This window comes from Malus sylvestris, chromosome 6 (genome assembly GCF_916048215.2).
Source record: "Malus sylvestris chromosome 6, drMalSylv7.2, whole genome shotgun sequence".
NCBI classification, from domain to species: Eukaryota; Viridiplantae; Streptophyta; class Magnoliopsida; order Rosales; family Rosaceae; genus Malus; species Malus sylvestris.
The window spans coordinates 28,084,203-28,096,346 of record NC_062265.1 but is presented as its reverse complement, the minus strand read 5'-3'; the positions used below and the strand labels follow the sequence as shown (position 1 = coordinate 28,096,346).

The 12,144-nt window shown below is 37.2% G+C and overlaps 3 long non-coding RNA genes across 4 annotated transcripts; all 3 read right to left on the bottom strand.

Annotated features, from left to right (window-relative positions):
- Positions 1 to 370: 370 nt before the first annotated feature.
- LOC126627294 (uncharacterized) lies at positions 371 to 2,153 on the bottom strand. The gene is made up of 3 exons (XR_007624960.1): positions 2,044 to 2,153; positions 1,436 to 1,504; positions 371 to 563 (listed from the first exon to the last, which is right to left on the bottom strand). It is a non-coding gene; the product is annotated as an uncharacterized LOC126627294 (long non-coding RNA).
- Positions 2,154 to 3,070: 917 nt separating this feature from the next.
- LOC126627300 (uncharacterized) lies at positions 3,071 to 5,069 on the bottom strand. Its single transcript, XR_007624967.1, has 2 exons — positions 3,936 to 5,069; positions 3,071 to 3,805 (listed from the first exon to the last, which is right to left on the bottom strand). It is a non-coding gene; the product is annotated as an uncharacterized LOC126627300 (long non-coding RNA).
- Positions 5,070 to 5,497: 428 nt separating this feature from the next.
- Positions 5,498 to 9,096, bottom strand: LOC126627295 (uncharacterized). 2 transcript variants are annotated; one of them, XR_007624962.1, is made up of 4 exons: positions 8,945 to 9,096; positions 8,739 to 8,861; positions 8,131 to 8,199; positions 5,498 to 7,258 (listed from the first exon to the last, which is right to left on the bottom strand). It is a non-coding gene; the product is annotated as an uncharacterized LOC126627295 (long non-coding RNA). The 2 variants fall into 2 exon arrangements; XR_007624961.1 differs by lacking the exons at positions 8,739 to 8,861; positions 8,945 to 9,096 and having other exon boundaries at positions 8,131 to 8,213.
- Positions 9,097 to 12,144: the final 3,048 nt, after the last annotated feature.

Genomic DNA, 12,144 nt, shown 5'->3' with positions numbered 1-12,144 from the left:
TAACATATGTTACATGAAAATGATACAAACACGATCCGTTTGCCAGACATACTTCAGATGGATCTAGCAATATTGCATGGCCACTAGTGTTATGTCTTCATAAATAAATATCAGGATCTTTTTAAATAAAGTCATTTCAAAGTAGTTGAGTAGAGTAGAGAGCACGTTAAATCAATAACGTGAATTGAATATCGGAAAAAAATCCAAAAGCAGGAGTCACTTCAGATGGATCTAGCAAAATTGCATAGGACACTAGTGTTATTTCTTCATAAATAAATATCATGATCTTTTTAAATAAGGAAAACTAATGAAAAAGGCTTGAAAACTTTGAGTTTTAATGATAAGGACAAAATAAAGGGTAAAGTGAATAGTACTGACACACCCCATCCCGAAGGAGGGCATGCTGGCCGTCACGTGAGAGTGACGTAACCATTTGCACAGTACGGAAGCTTAAATTATATAACTTCAAAGTTAATACACCCGAAGGTGAGTCCTAATTTTGTCCAATCTGTCAGAACACCGTCGAATTCCTCGTAGTCACCACACCTTTGTGATTCCTGAACCTGGAGGGGCGCAAAACCAAAATTGAGTGGGTCAGTAAAACAATTCTTTTCCAAATCCAAACATTTCTCAAAACGTTGTAACCCCTCTTCGTAAAACCTGTATACTTTCCCAGAAATGTAAAATATAAATATACATATATATTCTCAAAACTTCAATTCACTTTTTCAACATTTTTCATATCAGTTATGCCATGCCATGTCTAAAATCAACAGTTAAGTATGGATGCATCAACAATAATCATATCAGGTGCAAGAAGTAATCAACCGGAGGCCCTCTAACAGCCCTGCACGGTTGAACCTAGAGCTCAAAATCTATCACTCTCACTCTACCGGAGTCACCTCTGTGACCTGTCCGGCCTTCTGCACACAAGTTACGCTCTAGTGCTTCTCTCATCAATCATCTGTGCACATAATCTAAGGTCACCCACCAGTCGAAATCTCACTAACACTCTTCGACTGGCCCGTCGCACCCACTCCGCGTGGACTGTGCGACCAGCATCTACTTGGATCCAAGGCGAGCGTGCGATGCGGTGAATACTATAAGCACTAAACCATGGTGCAGGATTTGAGCTCAATATATATCATCATCATCATAACAGTAATTAAATACTCACCTGATACTCACCTGTGCGTCCGCCGCACCAATTCATACATATGCATCATATCTCAATTCATGCTTTTCATATCATTTCATGCATGGCAATTCGATTTACATTTCCATATATATTTCATATACTTCTATGCATGACCTTTCAATTCACGTTTTCATATAATTCTATATACCTTTCGTTTAAAACATAATTTCATTCTAATTCAATTTCTGGGAAAACGTCAAGTATATATATATACGGAAAACAAAACTGCCCACTCACAGATTACATCGACGTCTCGTAAGTCCCTGAGCATCCCTTGGCCATGCCCGATGCCCGCATAAACCTCACCTATACAAAAGTAACCATTTTGACGTTATTTAACGCCTAACCCAAATCTTAGTTAATAACTCCTCATATATTGCTCAAATTGGGTATATGAATATACCACCGTGACCTACACAACCTCAGGATCATCCCCATATTTTTAAAATAATTTTTTGGAGGTCTCACGCGCCCCCACGCGCCTGACGTGGCACGGACCTACGCGCCCCCCACGCGCGGCCACGTGACATGCACACTGACGGCTACAGTGAACGACGTTAGGGAATATTCCGTCAAATCCTAGTATATTCCGTTAAAAACTAACGGTTTCCGTTAAAACTGACTAACGGCGTCAGAATATTCCGTCAAACTTGACGGAATATTCCGTCACCTTCAACCTTCAGCTCCGGCGACCGTCGTCGGCGCCGGAAACTGGGTAAATTTTCAAAACCACTAATTTCACTCGTTTTTGGTCCATTTTCTTCGAATTTTACACCAAAATGAAGCATTTAACACCTACTATCACGTTGGAAGGTTTTTAAGGTCCAAAAACAACAAGATCATACCTTTCCAAATTTCACCAAATTCGGCCAAACTCGAACCCAACGATCCCGACGTCCATTTTGTTCAAACGAGGCACTCCGAGCCTCCTCGTGACCTCCTTAAGCTCACTGTGAGCTTTGTTTAACCTAAAACACGACCATATTAAAGTTTGTGAACAGTGCTTAATCACGGGGTGTTTTGAAACTAGGATTTCAGAAATGAAACTTACTCGAAAATGGTATCCCCGTGTTCGTGAAGTCATCAGGAGTGTCGTGGTGATCTTCACTTGGACGTTCGTGAATGTTTTAGGTAAGTTTGTGTGTGAGCTTGTGAGTTCGAGAGTAAGAGAGAGAATGAGAGAGTCTGAAATGAAGAAAGAGAGAGAGAGTGTGTGACTGAGAAGGATAAGAGCTGAGGAAGAGACAACCTACGGGTTTTGGGGAAGGAATTCGGGAGGTAGGACCCTACCTAAAGTCCAAATACAAAATAACACATACAATTATAAATCTAACCCTAGTTTAGGATCTTAAAGTAAAACAAACACCAAAATTACGCACCTTAATCCCGTTTAAGGGCGTTTTTGTAATTTCACGTCCTCGGTATTTAGTAATTCTGGGACGGGCTGTGACAATCTCCCCTCCTTATAAAATTTCGTCCCCGAAATTCCAGTCATCAACCAGAACATCAAAACTCATAGAATAGCCTCAGATACATATCCCGCATCCGTTCTTCTGTCTCCCATGTTGCTTCTTCCGCTGTATGGTTTCTCCACAATACTTTTACCAAGCTCACGGTCTTATTCCTTAGAGTCTTATCTTTCCAATCCAGTATAGTCACTGGTTCCTCATCATACGTCAAATCCGGATTAATTTCCAAAAGTTGAGGAGGAATCACATGTGAAGGATCTGAAACATAATGCCGAAGCATCGAGACATGAAACACATTATGTACCTTAGACAACTCTGGAGGCCATTCAATTCTATAATCAACTTTACCAACCTTTCGATGATCACGCTAAGTCCGATTCATTTAGGATTTAACTTGCCTTCCTTTCCAACCCGAATTATACTTTTCTATGGTGAACACTTCGAAAATATAAAACCATTTACCTTATATACTCGATTAGTGGCATATCTATCTGTTGATCTCTTTTGCCATTCCTGGTTACTTCAGGTTAACTTAATCACCTGAATACTTTGAGGAGACTCATCCATAGTCTCAAGGTCTACTAAAACTCTTTCTTGATTGAATCTTTCTCTATTCAGAAGCATTTCATTCACACGACACGCTTCAGGGACCCTATGGCGTTACTTCGGAAACTGCACAACCAACATACTTAAGAAACTCAGCAGTTCCGTAAACCAATTCTTCTTTCCATAAAACAAATAAGTACCGTTGCTCTGTCTGGGAAAAAGTTATTACTCAACACTGGAGTAAATATACTAACTTGGTACATTGACCAACTATCACTTCAAATTCGATCATAACCATCCTATGTACAAGGAAACTTGTACACATAATCCAAAGTAATATCTTTCCATTTCCACTGCGAAACAGAAAATAGTTATCTCAATCCAAAGGTTTATCTCTTTCTGCCTCAATCTGCTGACCAAATAAAACTGTCGAATGGTATGATAAACCTTATTACTTTCGGAATATTGCAGAAGCTGAACAGTGTACTTCGTCCAAAATTACTTGCTTTAAATCCTTAGCATTAGGCACATACTTTTTGTTTTCTTGTATCCACATACCATTTGATTCACGAATCATGTACTCATTCTTTTTCTCTTCTTTCTCTGCCTTGGTTAATTCTTAAATTTCTTCGTTAACCATTTGAGTCTCGAGTACGACCTTACCAAAAGGCCTAACTTGAAACTTAGCAAGTATAACTTCTTCTCGATCTTTCATTCTTAACTTTACTTTAGTTGGTTTCCAATCCACAAGAAGATAATCTTGGCAAGCGTACCAAGCATTAATTCTTGCTGGAGTCTTCTCATCAAGTGCTTCAGCTACAACAATTCACGATCACCCTGATCGTACAATCATAATCACTAAGTAATTCAATCCACCTTTGTTGCCTCATAACAAAATCCTTCCGAGTAAACAAATATTGGAGACTCTTTTGATTTGTAAAATCTTGCATTCTTATCAACATATAATGTCTCCATAACTTCACAGCAAGGATGATAATCGTGACTTCCAAATCACCAGTAGGGTAATTCATCTCATGAGGTTCCATTTGTCGTGAAACATATACAATCACCCTAACATTTGCATCAACATGCCTCCAATACCATTCAAGAAACATCACTAAAAATTTATGATTACCACTATCTTCTAGGATTACTAAAATACGTGTATGAGTGAGGAAATACTTTAGTTGTTGAATCCCTTACTCACAATTTCCTTCCCACTCATACATAACTCTTTTTCTCAACAGTCTCGTCAATGACAAAGCAATGACTGAAAAATCTTTCACAACCATCCAAGATAGCCTGGTAAGTTAAGAAATTCCAAATCTCAATTACGACTCGTGGTTGTTCCAAATTCTCAATTCTGCTGCCTTTTAAGAATTCATTTGAATACCTTAAGTAGATATAACCAATCTCAGAATGCCACTTGATTCATCTAACTTTAGCATTTGCTACTTAGCATACAACCGACGTTCCCTCAAACTTTGTAACATCAACTTAAAATATCTAACATGCTCTGCTCTAGGCTTAGAGTATACCAGAATATCTTCAATGAAAATGATATCTATTTATCAAGGCATTATTGGAATACTTCATCCAATAACTCATAAAACAGCATGAGTATCCATATAGCATCACCAAACTTCATAAAGACTATAACGAGTCCAGAAAAACAATCTTAGGAACAACGTTACTCATAATATTCAATTGGTAGTAACCAGATCTCAATTCAATCTTTGAATCTTCGCAATTACTTCTGAGCTGGTTAAATAAACATCAGTACATCACCATGGATAACGATTCTCAATCGTTACCCGACTCCATTGTCTAGAATCAATGAACAGTTTCAAGATCCATTTTCTTCCTCACCAACAAACTGGGCTCCTCAAAAGTGTTGTACTCGGTTGAATAAAACTTTTATCAACCAATTCTTTAACATAAATTTATACCTGGCAACAATTCAATAGTGAACCTCATATCTCTGCCTGAAGGCAATCCAGGTATACTTTCAAGGAAGACATCAAGAAAAGTCTAACCCTTTTGACATTATTCACACTACTCCAAACAACATCATTTAGTACCACATGAACTAAGTATTTTTGGGCAGCCTTTCAAAACAATCTCTTTGCTTTCACAGCATAAATAATGGCTGAACTCACTTCACTTTGCATGCCCACTCATTAAGGTAACCTCTGATTAATCAACTCGATGGAAAGTAACTGGTTTCCCGTAATATTCCATCTAGTCACAACTATAAACAATCACTCTAATGGAATAAAATTAATTGACCCAATACATAGTTTATTACTACTAAGCATTCTGAATAAGTACAATACTAACATAAAATAATCTACCGGTTTACTTACTTAACGAATCCACGAATGAGTTATTAATATTACGGTCTGCAGCCCGCAATACTGATAAATCATCGTTGTCTCGATAAGTAGGCAACCACTCTCAAAGATATAACATTACTATTTTGTCACTCAATGCAAAATACATACACTCGTCTCAACTACATTTATTTACTACTCTTTAGGTAATAACATACATAATAAGAAATATATCAGCCGAAGTCAACTAGAATGACCAATACGGCTGATTCAACTCTTATCTCAATAATACGTCGGCCGAATCCACTCCGCGTGGTCGGTACGGCCGAGCCTATAACTCACCAATTTCTCATGCGTCAGCCAGATCCACCTCTCGTGGCCTGTACGGCTGAACATATAACTCATCAAATCTCTCTGTACCCACGGTCAATCCGACCAAACTACTAAGTCCATAACTCTGCTGAATCGACACTATGATATCATGGAAAATTGTTGAGTACAACTGATTCTAGGGACGATTCACAATTCTGTGTCCCCTCTGTTCACATAAACACATTCATTAATTTCACATTTCCCAAAGTGTTAATTTTGTACCTGCTGCACAAGGTACATTTCCTTTACTCGAGACACCTTGTCTCAAATATCTGGGATTACCAGTATATCCATCACTTTTATTCTGACCAGCGACATTAAAACCTCAGCTGGAAGAATTAACTCTAGCTTCACTTCTTTCGAAGCTCTGAATCTTTCTATATCCTTGATAAGACGAATCATTAACTTTATCGTCTTCTTTTAATTCCCATTCATTTCTTATTCTTCTTTATTCTCGTTGATCATGTTCTCAGAGTCCTCAAGACTCAACAGCATCTCGTATATTCCTGGTAAGAAGTATAATGGATAGTGGTCACCCAAAATACCACTTCCCTTTTTGCCACCCAGCTTAAAACAACATAACACCTCCACCAAATTAACAGTAATATCTGGATGGAACGAGGCAATTCTGAAAACTTTCTATAATATCCCTCGATCATCACCTTCCTTGTCTCATAATTGTAAACTCTTGTTTACTACCATCGATAAATGCCGGAGGGATAAACTTTTCCTTAAACAAGTCCTTTAACAATTTTAAATCGGCTGTTCCTCCGGTGACAACACATCATACTCCTGTTTCCACCAGGATACAAATTCATACCCAAAACCAGGTAGTCGTCTCGACCCCCTGTCAGAAGGAAATTTCCTTTAACTTGCATATTCCGAAACATCTTTTCCAAACGGTTAAACCGTCACTTCGTTCCCTCAGGTTCATCATTTCATAAGGTGATTCAAATTCAACTCATAACCCGTTTAAAATGTCCATTTTGATAATATACTGAATCACCATAATAATAGTTTCCCCTAAACCGCTATATTAGGGAGACTAAATTCCTCTAACTAAGTGGCTTGCTACGAGGCGGTGTAGTTCTGACAGAATTCACTAGAACTTCTCAAAATGTCCAAGATTGCAACCATGCTCTGATACCAACTGACACACCCCATCCCGAAGGAGGGCATGCTGGCCGTCACGTGAGAGTGACGTAACCATTTGCACAGTACGGAAGCTTAAATTATATAACTTCAAAGTTAATACACCCGAAGGTGAGTCCTAATTTTGTCCAATCTGTCAGAACACCGTCGAATTCCTCGTAGTCACCACACCTTTGTGATTCCTGAACCTGGAGGGGCGCAAAACCAAAATTGAGTGGGTCAGTAAAACAATTCTTTTCCAAATCCAAACATTTCTCAAAACGTTGTAACCCCTCTCCGTAAAACCTGTATACTTTCCCAGAAATGTAAAATATAAATATACATATATATTCTCAAAACTTCAATTCACTTTTTCAACATTTTTCATATCAGTTATGCCATGCCATGTCTAAAATCAACAGTTAAGTATGGATGCATCAACAATAATCATATCAGGTGCAAGAAGTAATCAACCGGAGGCCCTCTAACAGCCCTGCACGGTTGAACCTAGAGCTCAAAATCTATCACTCTCACTCTACCGGAGTCACCTCTGTGACCTGTCCGGCCTTCTGCACACAAGTTACGCTCTAGTGCTTCTCTCATCAATCATCTGTGCACATAATCTAAGGTCACCCACCAGTCGAAATCTCACTAACACTCTTCGACTGGCCCGTTGCACCCACTCCGCGTGGACTGTGCGACCAGCATCTACTTGGATCCAAGGCGAGCGTGCGATGCGGTGAATACTATAAGCACTAAACCATGGTGCAGGATTTGAGCTCAATATATATCATCATCATCATAACAGTAATTAAATACTCACCTGATACTCACCTGTGCGTCCGCCGCACCAATTCATACATATGCATCATATCTCAATTCATGCTTTTCATATCATTTCATGCATGGCAATTCGATTTACATTTCCATATATATTTCATATACTTCTATGCATGACCTTTCAATTCACGTTTTCATATAATTCTATATACCTTTCGTTTAAAACATAATTTCATTCTAATTCAATTTCTGGGAAAACGTCAAGTATATATATATACGGAAAACAAAACTGCCCACTCACAGATTACATCGACGTCTCGTAAGTCCCTGAGCATCCCTTGGCCATGCCCGATGCCCGCATAAACCTCACCTATACAAAAGTAACCATTTTGACGTTATTTAACGCCTAACCCAAATCTTAGTTAATAACTCCTCATATATTGCTCAAATTGGGTATATGAATATACCACCGTGACCTACACAACCTCAGGATCATCCCCATATTTTTAAAATAATTTTTTGGAGGTCTCACGCGCCCCCACGCGCCTGACGTGGCACGGACCTACGCGCCCCCCACGCGCGGCCACGTGACATGCACACTGACGGCTACAGTGAACGACGTTAGGGAATATTCCGTCAAATCCTAGTATATTCCGTTAAAAACTAACGGTTTCCGTTAAAACTGACTAACGGCGTCAGAATATTCCGTCAAACTTGACGGAATATTCCGTCACCTTCAACCTTCAGCTCCGGCGACCGTCGTCGGCGCCGGAAACTGGGTAAATTTTCAAAACCACTAATTTCACTCGTTTTTGGTCCATTTTCTTCGAATTTTACACCAAAATGAAGCATTTAACACCTACTATCACGTTGGAAGGTTTTTAAGGTCCAAAAACAACAAGATCATACCTTTCCAAATTTCACCAAATTCGGCCAAACTCGAACCCAACGATCCCGACGTCCATTTTGTTCAAACGAGGCACTCCGAGCCTCCTCGTGACCTCCTTAAGCTCACTGTGAGCTTTGTTTAACCTAAAACACGACCATATTAAAGTTTGTGAACAGTGCTTAATCACGGGGTGTTTTGAAACTAGGATTTCAGAAATGAAACTTACTCGAAAATGGTATCCCCGTGTTCGTGAAGTCATCAGGAGTGTCGTGGTGATCTTCACTTGGACGTTCGTGAATGTTTTAGGTAAGTTTGTGTGTGAGCTTGTGAGTTCGAGAGTAAGAGAGAGAATGAGAGAGTCTGAAATGAAGAAAGAGAGAGAGAGTGTGTGACTGAGAAGGATAAGAGCTGAGGAAGAGACAACCTACGGGTTTTGGGGAAGGAATTCGGGAGGTAGGACCCTACCTAAAGTCCAAATACAAAATAACACATACAATTATAAATCTAACCCTAGTTTAGGATCTTAAAGTAAAACAAACACCAAAATTACGCACCTTAATCCCGTTTAAGGGCGTTTTTGTAATTTCACGTCCTCGGTATTTAGTAATTCTGGGACGGGCTGTGACAAGTACCATGATTGACTTTTTAGTGTAAAAATATGGTTTTTCGTTAAAGTGAACAGTACCGGATGTTTTTCGTTAAAATTCCCTTTTAAATAAAGTCATTTCTAAAGTAGTTGAGTAGAGAGCACGTTAAATCAATAACGTGCATTGCACATTAATAATAGTGAATGGTGGGGTTTATGAACTAAAAATGCTAAAAATTCTAAAAATGCTATGTACCCAAAAGCGGTAAGACCATATCCATATGTCAATAGAATGGGTCAATAATTTAGTGTTCAGTTAGTGCTTTTACAAATTGATTTTCCAAGTCGTTTTATTTTAGTTTCTTTTACTTTTGCTTATTTTTCTAATATTTTTATTTAAATACGTTTTTCTTATTTTAGGTCTTAAAATCAATATTTTCCAAAACTTCGTTTCAACTTTCAAATAATTAACTAAGATTGATTTTACATAAATTATTCATTCAATTTTTGTGGAAAACGACATTGCTTGAGCTGTTATATTACGATTACCTTGTTCTCTTTAAAGTATTTTTAAGTGTTTTTATCTCTATTTTTGCAGGTGGTAAAAATTCTATCAATTATCTTGATGGTAGTAAAGATGAGTGCTCTAAGCCATGTTCTACCTGATTTTAGATATGTAGCCAGGAAGAAAATGTAGGAGCCACGGGCGGCGGCACAAGTACTTGCAGCTGGTGCAGAAGTTTTGAGGAAGTTGGAATGGTGTTGAAGCAACAATACTATTTTTTAAGGCAAAGGCATGGTTTAGCCAGTAGCCTTAGTATTGAACCAAGTGGCGTAACCCATCTTTTTCGAAAGGTTTAGCAGAAACTCTGCATATAGGTTTTTGGTAGGCTTCCAGGCCTTCCTTCTGCTTAATGTAATTGGTTCAGGAACAATATTACGGGGGTATGGCTTAGAAGAAGAAGGGTGGGACGAAGCTGAAGACATTTTGTGACGTAATGAGAATGAGCACGATCTAGCTAGGTTAGTTCATTTGTAATATTAAATTAATTATAATTGTTATTATTTGGTGGTTAGTAGGAAAGTAAGTTTATTTGTCATTATTTGCGGTTAGTGAGAAATTAAGATGGAATCTTCAGTCTTTTAGTTTTTTTGACGTAATGAGAAATTAAGATGGAATCTTCAGTCTTTTATTTTTAGAAATTTTAACGAAAAGCTCACGGTACTGTTCACTTTAACGAAAAACCATATTTTTACACTAAAAAGTCAAACCTGGTACTATTTACTTGACCCTTTATTTTGTCATTATCATTAAAACTCAAAGTTTTCAAGCTTTTTCCATTGGTTTTCCTTTTATTTTTTGTAACTCTTGTAACCTTTTTTTTCTTATTAATTTGTGTTTATTACCCTATTCACTAAGGGTGATAATAAACATATAATTATTAGCATTTTTCCCGTCATCTTTTTATTTATGATCCCACTACCAATTTCTTCTTTCACTACAATTTTTTTTCCTCCTTATTTTCTATCTTTTACTTATTGGCCAAAGAAGGGTTTTTTTGTCTTGAAGCTTTGGACTCATCCCTTTTTGTGCAGATATGTTTGAGTTAAACAACAATTCAATTGGGTTGTTATGTTCTGAAGGGGACAAGTCAAGAGATATACTGTTACACTGGTTCGTAAACTTCTTTGTGCTTCTCTCAATAGTATGAAAATGATTTTTTTTTTGTATTCTAAATGCAATGCAAATGGATGTATAATGTACATATACCTGTTCGCAACATGTATCAATTTGAGATGTATTTTATAGGAGGAATGTGCTCAGAAATGATGCATTTTCCTAGATTTCTTTCATCATCTCACGCTTCACCCAAAAGGATGACCCTACCGAATTAATAAAAATAAATAAATATTTGTGAAATAAAATAAAAATAATTAAATCCAAAATTAATAAATTAATTATTTTAATTGACATTAGAGTCCGAACCTAAGATCATCTCTAACCCTTGGGTTAAAACCTAAATTTTTAGCCTAGAAAATTTAGATTTTAACTCAGAAACAACTTTTCTCCTCCAAACCTTTTGGGTTAAATTTTTAGCCCGAGATAATTAAGAATTTAGGATAATTTATTTCTTAAAGTAACTTAAAAAATATATATATGTAGACTATCATAATTTTATTTTATTAACATTTTAACCTAAAAATATTTAAACTCCGATAAATATTGAAAAATCACTAAACCGATACCATGAAACTCGTGGAACACTACGAAAGAATATGAAACACATAAAATAATTTTTTTAATTACTTTAGCCGTTGAATTTAAATTTGGACCGCTAGATATCTTTTTTACCGTTGGATTTGATTAAGTTAGATCTTAACCGTTGGATTCAATGAATTTATAAATATAAGACTAAAAAAATATACATATATGGTGGGCCAACCCCACTAACTCAGGGGAAATCCTGGGCTACATTTGCCCTAGAAATGAGTTTTGAGTTTTAACTCATATTTGCCCTAAGAGTTGGAGCAAGTTGGGATAAGTTTAGAACCTAAAATTTGAGTTTTACTCTAAGAGTTGGAGATGGTCTAAGAGACCTAAACCCAAGGCTCATCTTTTCATAATTAAATATATATATATTTAAGAGACCTACACACACACACACACACACACACACATATATATATATATATATATATAATTATCACACCCTAAAGCTTAAATTCAAAGTTCAAGTTCAAATTTGCTCTCCATAGTTCATCTTTCCAATCACTTCGTAAGACGGACTTGATGTCATAAAATGTAAGAAACTTTTCAATTTGACCAATGTGAGATAAAT